Raw genomic sequence first — 9340 nt, 5'->3', positions numbered from 1 at the left:
TTATTTGTTATTTAAGTGAAATTACTGAACTTAAATATACAAGTTTGATAAAAAATCATCATTAAAGAAGAAAATTTCAAATGGCATTTAGAGGCTTTTGCATCTGAACTCTTCATATATATATATATATATATATATATATATATATATATATATATATATATATATATATATTCGCTTAATATTACAGGTAAACAAAAATGCGCTCCTCAAACTCACCATTCATGACACGAGGTCAAAGAAAGAAAATAAAAAAGAGAGTAGAAAATCCAAACACGGTTCATATAGCTAAGTGAAAAAGTGAAAACATTTGTAAAATTCTCCGAAGAGGGTGGTATGTGCCATGAGGCAAGGCCAGACAAACATCTCTTCTGCTTGATCAGTCTATCCGAAATATACTTAGACCTTAACATGGCCGAGATGGTATAAACTTAGGGTTTGATAAAACCTAAAAAATTGCCTTAAGCTGACAAATATTTGAGTTACATGTAGTTTTTCCTCTTTTGAAAATTGTGACACTTGGCCAACATTTTCATTAACTTTTATATATATTAACGCATTATTAACTGAAATATGTAGCCGGCCCCTATTAATATAACTCATCGGCAATAAATTCTTCGTATTTTAAAAGTTAATTTGAACATCTAAAAAAACTAATTTTTTAAAATCGTTTATTATCTGGTATTAAAAATCCATTCTGCAAAATTTTGCAACATTCTACGATTTATGTTTTATGATCAATAGCTAATTTTAATGTCAACATATTTATACATTTTATTTGCTTGCTAAATCAATTCACTTAAACTATTAATTTCATAAAGAGACGATCTTTTTGCGTAAAGTTAGAAAATAAGCATGCATAGCTAAATCTGTATAAATCACGATAAAAACCATGATACAAAGCAAATAAATTGAACTGATATAAATCAATTAAAAACCAGAAAAGCGATTTCAAACGCAAATGCATGTGTTTCTCCTCAGACACACACGGTCTAGCCTATGCATGACTGTCTGCTGAACGCAGCATGCTAGCTGCGAGTCACCTTAGTCATGAAGATGCACGGGTGAATCTGCACAAGTGCAGGAAAAATGAAGAACGAAGGGATCGAGCATGACTTTCTGTAAATAAGTGAGTGTGCGCCACCTCCTGGGGATTCAGAGAAAAGTAGAAAGCTAAATCTCATCACCCAAATACAGCGTTGATTTAGAACCTGTGCCAGAAGAACAGTTCCAGTAAGCTCGCTGTCATACACTGTAAAAATTAAAAGAGTGGGTAGCCTAATTGAAGCAATAGCCTATTTGTGTTTATTGGCACATATATTGGCGGAAAAGCTTTGGAAAATTCAAATATTGTGCACTGAAGGAATTTGAATGCCTTAAAATAGTTTTTCTTCAAGAACACTGAACGTTCTACTATAATTGAGAACATTGCTTTTATAGGTTGTCGAACAGTTTGAAACACCAAATTGTAGTCTAGCCTATACCCTTTAATTTTACCGTGTTAAGTCCCTTGCTTGGAGCACCACGGCACACTATCCGACACAAAATACGCATGTTTAACATAAAAAAATAATAATAGCCAGACCTAAAATTTAGGACTATCTTAAATGCATTTCATTTTCTAAAATCTGCCTAAAGGACATTTAAGGGGGAAAAAATCATTTATCAGATTATAATACCAGAAGGCCTTTCCCTGGCTGACCTAACGCCACCACATCTTATAAAGATTGTAATTAGTGCTCTTTGACGGTGCGGGCTAGTTAATGTGGCATGTTCATTACCACGCCACTACCGCAGCCACTATGCATTTATCTCTTCTAGTAGGTCTTTCTCACCGTGGAGGCTCATCTTGCAGGGTTAAGATGGGAGAGTGAGAAAGAGAGAGAGGGGCTAAAGACGATTCCAGTTACCTTGACACCCTAATAGACTGCCTTTCCCCAACCAGTGCAATCGAGCAAACCACACTCTAAAAAATGCTGGGTTGTTTTAACCCAATTTTGGGTCAAATATGGACAAACCCAAAATGTTGGGTTAAAAATGTAATGTAAAAATTTAACCCAACGGCTGGGTTAGTCCATATTTGACCCAAAGTTGGGTTAAAACAACCCAGCATTTTTTAGAGTGCAGTGGAGCAAAAATCATTAGGTAAGCAACATAATCACAATCAGATCTCCCGCTTCCATCTGTGTACTTTTGCCCTCTCTCAAGGATACTCTATGTATGTTGTATATACTTTTGGGGTTTTTGCGTCACTCTTCTCAAAATCTTGTCAGTTTCCTCCTCGTATATTATTCTCCAGTTAAAAGAGATGCTGACTTCACCGCTGTTTAATCTGCTCGAGGTAAATGACCTCTCGGATGAGCTCGGGTCGCTATCTGCGGCTATAGAAGTATGTTATCACCGTTATTAGAGCACGTTAAACAGTGGCTGAGAGTGTAGAGACACCGGGCGAAATTGGAAGCTTATTGTGATTGATGGGTTCCTATTAGGCGCTCGCTGTTATCGCGGCGGATGGAGGGGAACGGGGCACTGAGTTGTAACACAACAGATTACCTGAGCCTGTAGTCTCCCGAAGGATGTTTAAATAAAACATAGTCGCTCCTTTTCTCTCCTTTTTTCTCTCCACACCTTCATTTTCACTCACGGGCCACTCCACCTACCCAACGTCATGTGCAATTTGCCCGAGCCTCTCCACTCAATAAACTGACATCGCGCTCATATTTCCGTTTATTTCCCCGACGATAAAGGAGAGCCGCGGTGAGACTAGTACGGGGAGGGAATCGTATTTTGGTCCACGCGTTTCCACATATTTTTTTTCTTCCCTTTCTTCCCTTTTTTTTGGCGCACTGTGCCAACATGATTGATTGTGACTCGCAAACCGGGTGTCCAGCTCTGCCCAACAAATGACTTTGGCCCCTACCAGTAGACCTTGACCAGACAGAAATCAATATTTCACCATTAAAATCTATCAAAGAAGAGTTAAGGCTGCAGCTGTCCAATGCGCCCTTTTGAACATTAAATCCGACACTTGTAGTACACGGGTAATCAATATATAGTGGTTCACAGATCATTTGTGGTCACCTTTTTGGTCGTGATGGATACTTGGAGGAGTCGTGATTCATTTTGTCACCCCATTAAAGCGAACTGTGTCAAGCCGTTCCTTCATTTCATCTGGAAGAGATTCCTATTGCTCAAACTATAAGAGAAAGTAGGTATGGGGGAAAGCAGTGAAGTGGGGGCTGTGGTGGTAAATGAAGAGCACCAGCCTCCAGGTTCCCATTTCAATGAGAATCTATAGAGATTCTGTGTCTGGTGGAGTGTGAAAATCCCTCTGAGATAGAACAAACATTCTTGGAGCCCAAACCACACAGCCGATTGCTACATACAGAATAGATGGCAGTTTACAAGCCATTACAGATTAGGTTTAACCATGGTCAAATAGAATTTCAGATATAAATGGTGCCACTGTGAATATAATCATGGGCTGCAATATGAAGTGCATCATCTTATTTAGTTGCCTTAGCAGACAAAGTTAATTTACAAAACTTACGTCAGTTATCAATATATTCTTGATTATTGTGTGTGTGTGTGTGTGTGTGTGTGTGTGTGTGAGTATAGCCTTGATCCACCGTGAGCTTTATTTTTGTAATTGTTTTCAGGGGATACAGCAAAATAAAAAAGGATGAGGTCTGTTTATCATTGAGGAACGGGCTTCTTTTCCAGTCAACCTTAACCTTGCTTTTCTAAAACCCATCCAGTGGCTGAAGCAATCGTCCCTATAGCTTTCTCAACCCATATGCTATGTCGTACCTGCTGCAGCGAAGATTATTAGTTACAAGCAACTGTCATTAAAAATGGATTTATTCATCCTCTGCGGGGAGCAGGACTGCCCTGCCGATGACGAATATGCCCTAACAGTACGATGGGCTTTCTCACAACACACCACTGTGCACTTATTAACAACAAATATCAAAATTCGTTACATTTGCCTTATAATTGTGATATGGGAATAGTGCCTTTTTAATGTTTATTTTATGCATCCATGTTCTTAAAGGGTTAGTTCACCCAAAAATGAAAATTCTGTCAGTATTTACTCACCCTCATGTTGTTCCAACCCCGTAAGACCTTCGTTCATCTTCGGAAAACGAATTAAGATATTTAAGATATTAAAATCGCTCCTGCATACAGTCCATAGGCTTCTTGAGGGACTGGCTCTTGCCGTCCCCGAAAAGTCATAAAAGACATCGTTAAAATAGTCCAAGTGACTACAGGGGCTCAATCTTAAGTTTATCAAACGACGAGAACACTTTTGTGCGCAAAAAAAACAACAAAAATAACGACTTTATTTCAACTATTCGTTTATTTCTCCCTCTGCGCGAGTCAGCTAACTAGTTTAATAGCGTAAGCTTCTGTTATTGTACGTCACACGCATCACACACACATGACCAGCGTCGACCAATAGTGAGCCTACGTGTGACGTAGCTCTACGCAATCACACTACGTTAACGGACTATAGGCTTATGGAGAAGGAAGTGAATAGTTGAAATAAAGTCGTTATTTTTGTTGTTTTTTTGCGCACAAAATTGTTCTCGTCGTTTGATAAACTTAAGATTGAGCCCCTGTAGTCACTTGGACTATTTTAACGATGTCTTCAATTACTTTTCGAGGACAGCAAGAGCCAGTCCCTCAAGAAGCCTATGGACTGTATGCAGGAGCGATTTTAATATCCTAAATATCTTAATTTGTGTTCCGAAGATGAACGAAGGTCTTACGGGGTTGGAACAACATGAGGGTGAGTAAATACTGACAGAATTTTCATTTTTGGGTGAACTAACCCTTTAAGATACCTACACCTACATAAGATACTTACATTAAGAGCCTACATGTTATCAAGAATAGCTTTCACACTTCCAGTGAGTATTCCAAGGTTGCAAAATTTCTAACGTTTCTGTCCAGGAAACACATAAAAAAAATAAACATTGTCTTTTTGTGACAAAATACAGGACATGTTGTCACATTTAAATGGGCCAAGTTGTCACAATGGGAATCTGCCATTAAAAAGCCTATTAATGGCTTTTCAAAAAGTAAAAATTAATAATAAAAACACATACAGAAATAATGATATTACTATTGTTTTGATCAAAAACAGAACCACTCGCTGGCATAATGACAAATCTTGCATTGACTTTAGTAGCCACCATTTGTCACAAAAAACCCATCAAATATGAGTACACTCAATGTCCACCATGCTCATAGTATAGTAACATATATTGTTTTCCTTACAAACACTGACCCAGTACACTCCTTCAGTAGAGTATTTGTATTATTGTTATCAACACCCTGAATTCCTGTAACTGAATTTCAATAAATGGTTCAAAATGCCTGTTGTGTGATTCATTGCTGCCAAGATAAGGAGATCTTGAATAGACAGTGAATATTTAGTCAGGAAGAGGCAAAACGGAGATGGTACTCCTGTCACATAGAAGAGGAGGAAGAGAAGAAGAGGCTGAAGAGATAAGTGATTACGGTCAGACGCTCCATTCATCATCTGCTGCTGTGTGCAGTTTCCAGGGTCTTCACTGTTATCAGCAATATATAGACCAAATGTCAGTGCCCCTGAATAAATCTCCCTCAGGACTGATTCACCATTATAAGACCTTGGTCCTGCTTGATCATCAACCTCTCTTATGGGTGGCAGTATTGAAAATAAACCTAAACCTTACCTTAACACACATATGGGGGGAAAAATACCTTTATGCAATTTTCTTTAAAGGTAGGGTAGGCAAATTTCAGAGAGGCTAGCAATATCAAGCTAGCTTTGAAAGCCTGAGATTCAACCCTTCACGGCATCTTCAAAACACATGAACGCACACAGCAGAGTCTGCAAAGCATCACGAGACAAGAAACGGTGTTAAACTAACTCATGTCTCAAAGCACATAACATTACATTAATAATGAACATAAACAACTTAAAGAGCACTAACCTGAACCACCTGACTGCTGCAGATTCATTGTGGAGTTGATAGTACTGCCATTGAAACGCATAAATTCGAGTCACAGGTTTCCGTCTCTTGCAAATATAGTTAAGTTATAGTGTGAATGTAAGCATATGCTCACTGTTTTGGATCAGGAGGAACCGTAAAAAATGGCTGCTGTTTCGTTAGCGGTGCTCAGTGACTGACGTCTGATTAACTCTGCATAGCAGGAAATGTACTGATGGTGTGATGTCTGCGCGAGCAGGTGCTCAGAGCCGGAGGTTTTTAAATTCATAAGTTGACATGCAGGTAGGACATTTTATCATTGCATTCGGATCGAATGCACCAGACATATTCACATTCGGATCGAATGCAATGATTGGACGAACATTTTATGGTCCTACGTCTTCTACTTCTATCAGGATGTGAAGAGACTTTCAACCAGTATAACAAAAAAAAAAATGTTCAATAAATCACCTAGCTTTAAGTAATCAGAAACATAAGTCCATTTCACTCGTTTAAAGGGATAGTAAGCTAAAACATGCCAAAAATTAATTTTAAAGTGAACTATCCCTTCAAGCTATCCTGGCCATAGATAAAGAATAAAGAAAAATGTCTGAGTGTTGACGCAACACATTTAGGCTTATTCGAGGTTACTGCGTTTACATATGTTGTCTGTGGCCCAGTGGATAAATTAATGATTACAGCCAACTATGCCCTGACTTTGTTGCCCCTCGCAGTGCTTTCTGCTCATTTCACATGATTGATGATACAGTTTGCAAGCCCATCCATTGCTATAAAGCAGCTTAGTGTCCTGTCACTCTGTATCAGCACCGGTGTGATGATGCAGGCTGTAGCATGATGTATTTCTTAACCTAGCAAACTGCCTTCAGAAAAAAAAGCCATAGTGATAGTAACACATGCACTGATATTAATATATCAGGGCTAATAGGTAAACAGTGGAGAATAAATGGACTATATGTATAAAGTATGATTTAAATAGTTTAGAGAATGAAATACCCTCATAAATGTCAGGGTAAGAAGTGAGTGATTCAACAAATAAGTTTGAAAGTCTTCATGCCGACAATGAACTATATTCAGATATGCCATGTTTCATTTTTCAAGGATAAAAAACGAGCCAGACATCCATTGTAATTTTCAAAACACCTTTTACAGAGTAGTATTTTGTCAACAGATTTTCTATAAAAAGATGTATTTTCAATTTTCCTGAATGTCAGTTGAATGAATGATTGACACCCTATATTAAGGCCATTGAACATGGGCTACATCTTCTCCCTCACCGCCTCGGTTTCATTTGCGGAAAATTAAATATGGCGTCTAGTCGAATAAGGGATAACAAGGATTTCTTATTGCAGCTGTGTTTGAAAGCTCGGGTATTTTAGTCGCTTCAGATTCAGAATAGGGTTCTGCTTGCCTGCGCATCCACTATCTGTTAATTGAGGCGAGGGAGAGAGCAGTTACTAGACCTGTCAGTGTTAATCAAGCCTCATCTCTTAACACAAGCCGCGCTTTGCAACGAGCTGAAGATTAATATTCCGACCGAAACAGATGATAAATCATTTGTACATAATTAGCGCTAGGCAAGGTTATAGCTGACACGAATTTTTATCTTAATTACGGGGGAAATTTGTTCCATTAATTTAATTTGTCGCGCACGGACGCGCCCGCGCCTAACAAAGTTAATCTTACACCTGTCAGTGCGCTGCTGAGGTAGGTTGTGTCTCCAAAGTGAGCGAATTCGCCGTCTACTGCATCCTAAACAGCATTCACCATCATGCAACTTCATAAGTGTCTGGTTTGAGATAACGATGTCTGATTCATGAAGGAAGGCTCAAATTATTTCCTTTATTTTAACCAGGAGAGTCACATTGAGATATTAGCTACTATCTCTTCTTCCAGAGAGACCTGGTCAAGACGGCAACACAAGAAGTTTCACAAGAATCACAGAATAACAATGCCACAATTTACACATTCACAAACAACATAGATAGAGGCGAGTCAGGAAAAACATCTTTTCGAATTCGAATATTTTCAGTAAATCAGATGAAACAGCTCACAAACAGGTCTGAGCGACCCGTTCATAGGATGTACTAGCCTAGGGCTACTCAATCGGTTCAAGATTCTCGAGTCAAAAACTCACTGAACTGAGAACCGACTCGTAGTGAGCCGAAAACCGAGTGAACTCACAGTAAAAACATAACATTACAAGTAAAACATATAGCCTGTACTATAGGCTACTGAATATGCCTACTGTAGCCCATAGCATGGCATTTTACTCAAACGTAAAGACGTTTTTCAACCAAGATACCAAATGGATTATTCAGTGTAAACACATTATATTCAGGTTCTAAATTAATCATTTGGTTCATAATCATAAGTGCAAAAAAAAAAAAATGAACATGAACAGGCATTAGCTAGCTGCAACTAAACGCCCATATTAACACATAAAATGCCATTTTAAAACACGCATAATCTTCTAGAAAGAGGCTTAGAAAGTTTCAGTATCACGCCGGAAAGTCAATTAGCCTACGCAGTGACATAACAAAACTAGTTGTTGAACAGTTTCTTTGAAATGAACTGTTCGAAAGAACCGATTCGCGGAAATGAGTTTTTTTACTTCTCCTGACTACCCGCAGAGCAGTCAAATTAAGTTTTTGTGTGGTCTTCAAATACTTAACCTACGTATATCGGTAAAGAATTTCAACTAGCTCGTTGAAAACAAGCGCATCGACATTTCTTCTTTAAACTCCTAAATAAGTGGATCCAGTAGGTTTCTCACATTCAGACCGAAGCAGCGGTGCAATAGCAATATAATTGAATCAAAACTCTTAAAACCATTTCCCGCTCTTGAATTCCTCTCAGACAGGTGTTTAGTCTGATAAAATGTTCGATATTTCAATTAAAAACAAATGAAGCACTTTAGTTACTATTAAGTCAAAATCGCCAAAGGTGAAACGTAAATAGACCTACCTCAGGCGGCTTATCAGCAAATGTGAAACGTCGAGCAAACTTTGGGACAATACTGCCCTCTGCAGGACTTAAATTTGTAGTTCACGTTTGTCTTCACTGTGTAGACTATTGTGACTCCATAAACAAACACAGTTTAATGACTTATGACTTTATAGTCATATTTTGAAGGTAATTAAATAGCAGTTTTGCGAAAACACATGCTTGTCGTCCATTTTATTTATTTAGTAGAACTGATGGCTAGTAGAGTAGCCCAGAGCCATGTGGCTCTGGAGTAGCCTACTGTTTTGTCCAACACACTTGCAGTGTTTTGGCGCCCTCTCCTGGTCAATGTTGCAAGTCAGCGTTTTCTGTCGAATTAAGACACTCGAGGGTAA

The sequence above is a fragment of the Pimephales promelas genome, chromosome 6, assembly GCF_988280905.1.
Source record: "Pimephales promelas chromosome 6, fPimPro1.hap1.1, whole genome shotgun sequence".
Lineage (NCBI taxonomy): Eukaryota > Metazoa > Chordata > Actinopteri > Cypriniformes > Leuciscidae > Pimephales > Pimephales promelas.
The sequence above is the reverse complement of the archived record's forward strand: the minus strand, read 5'-3'. Positions refer to the sequence as shown.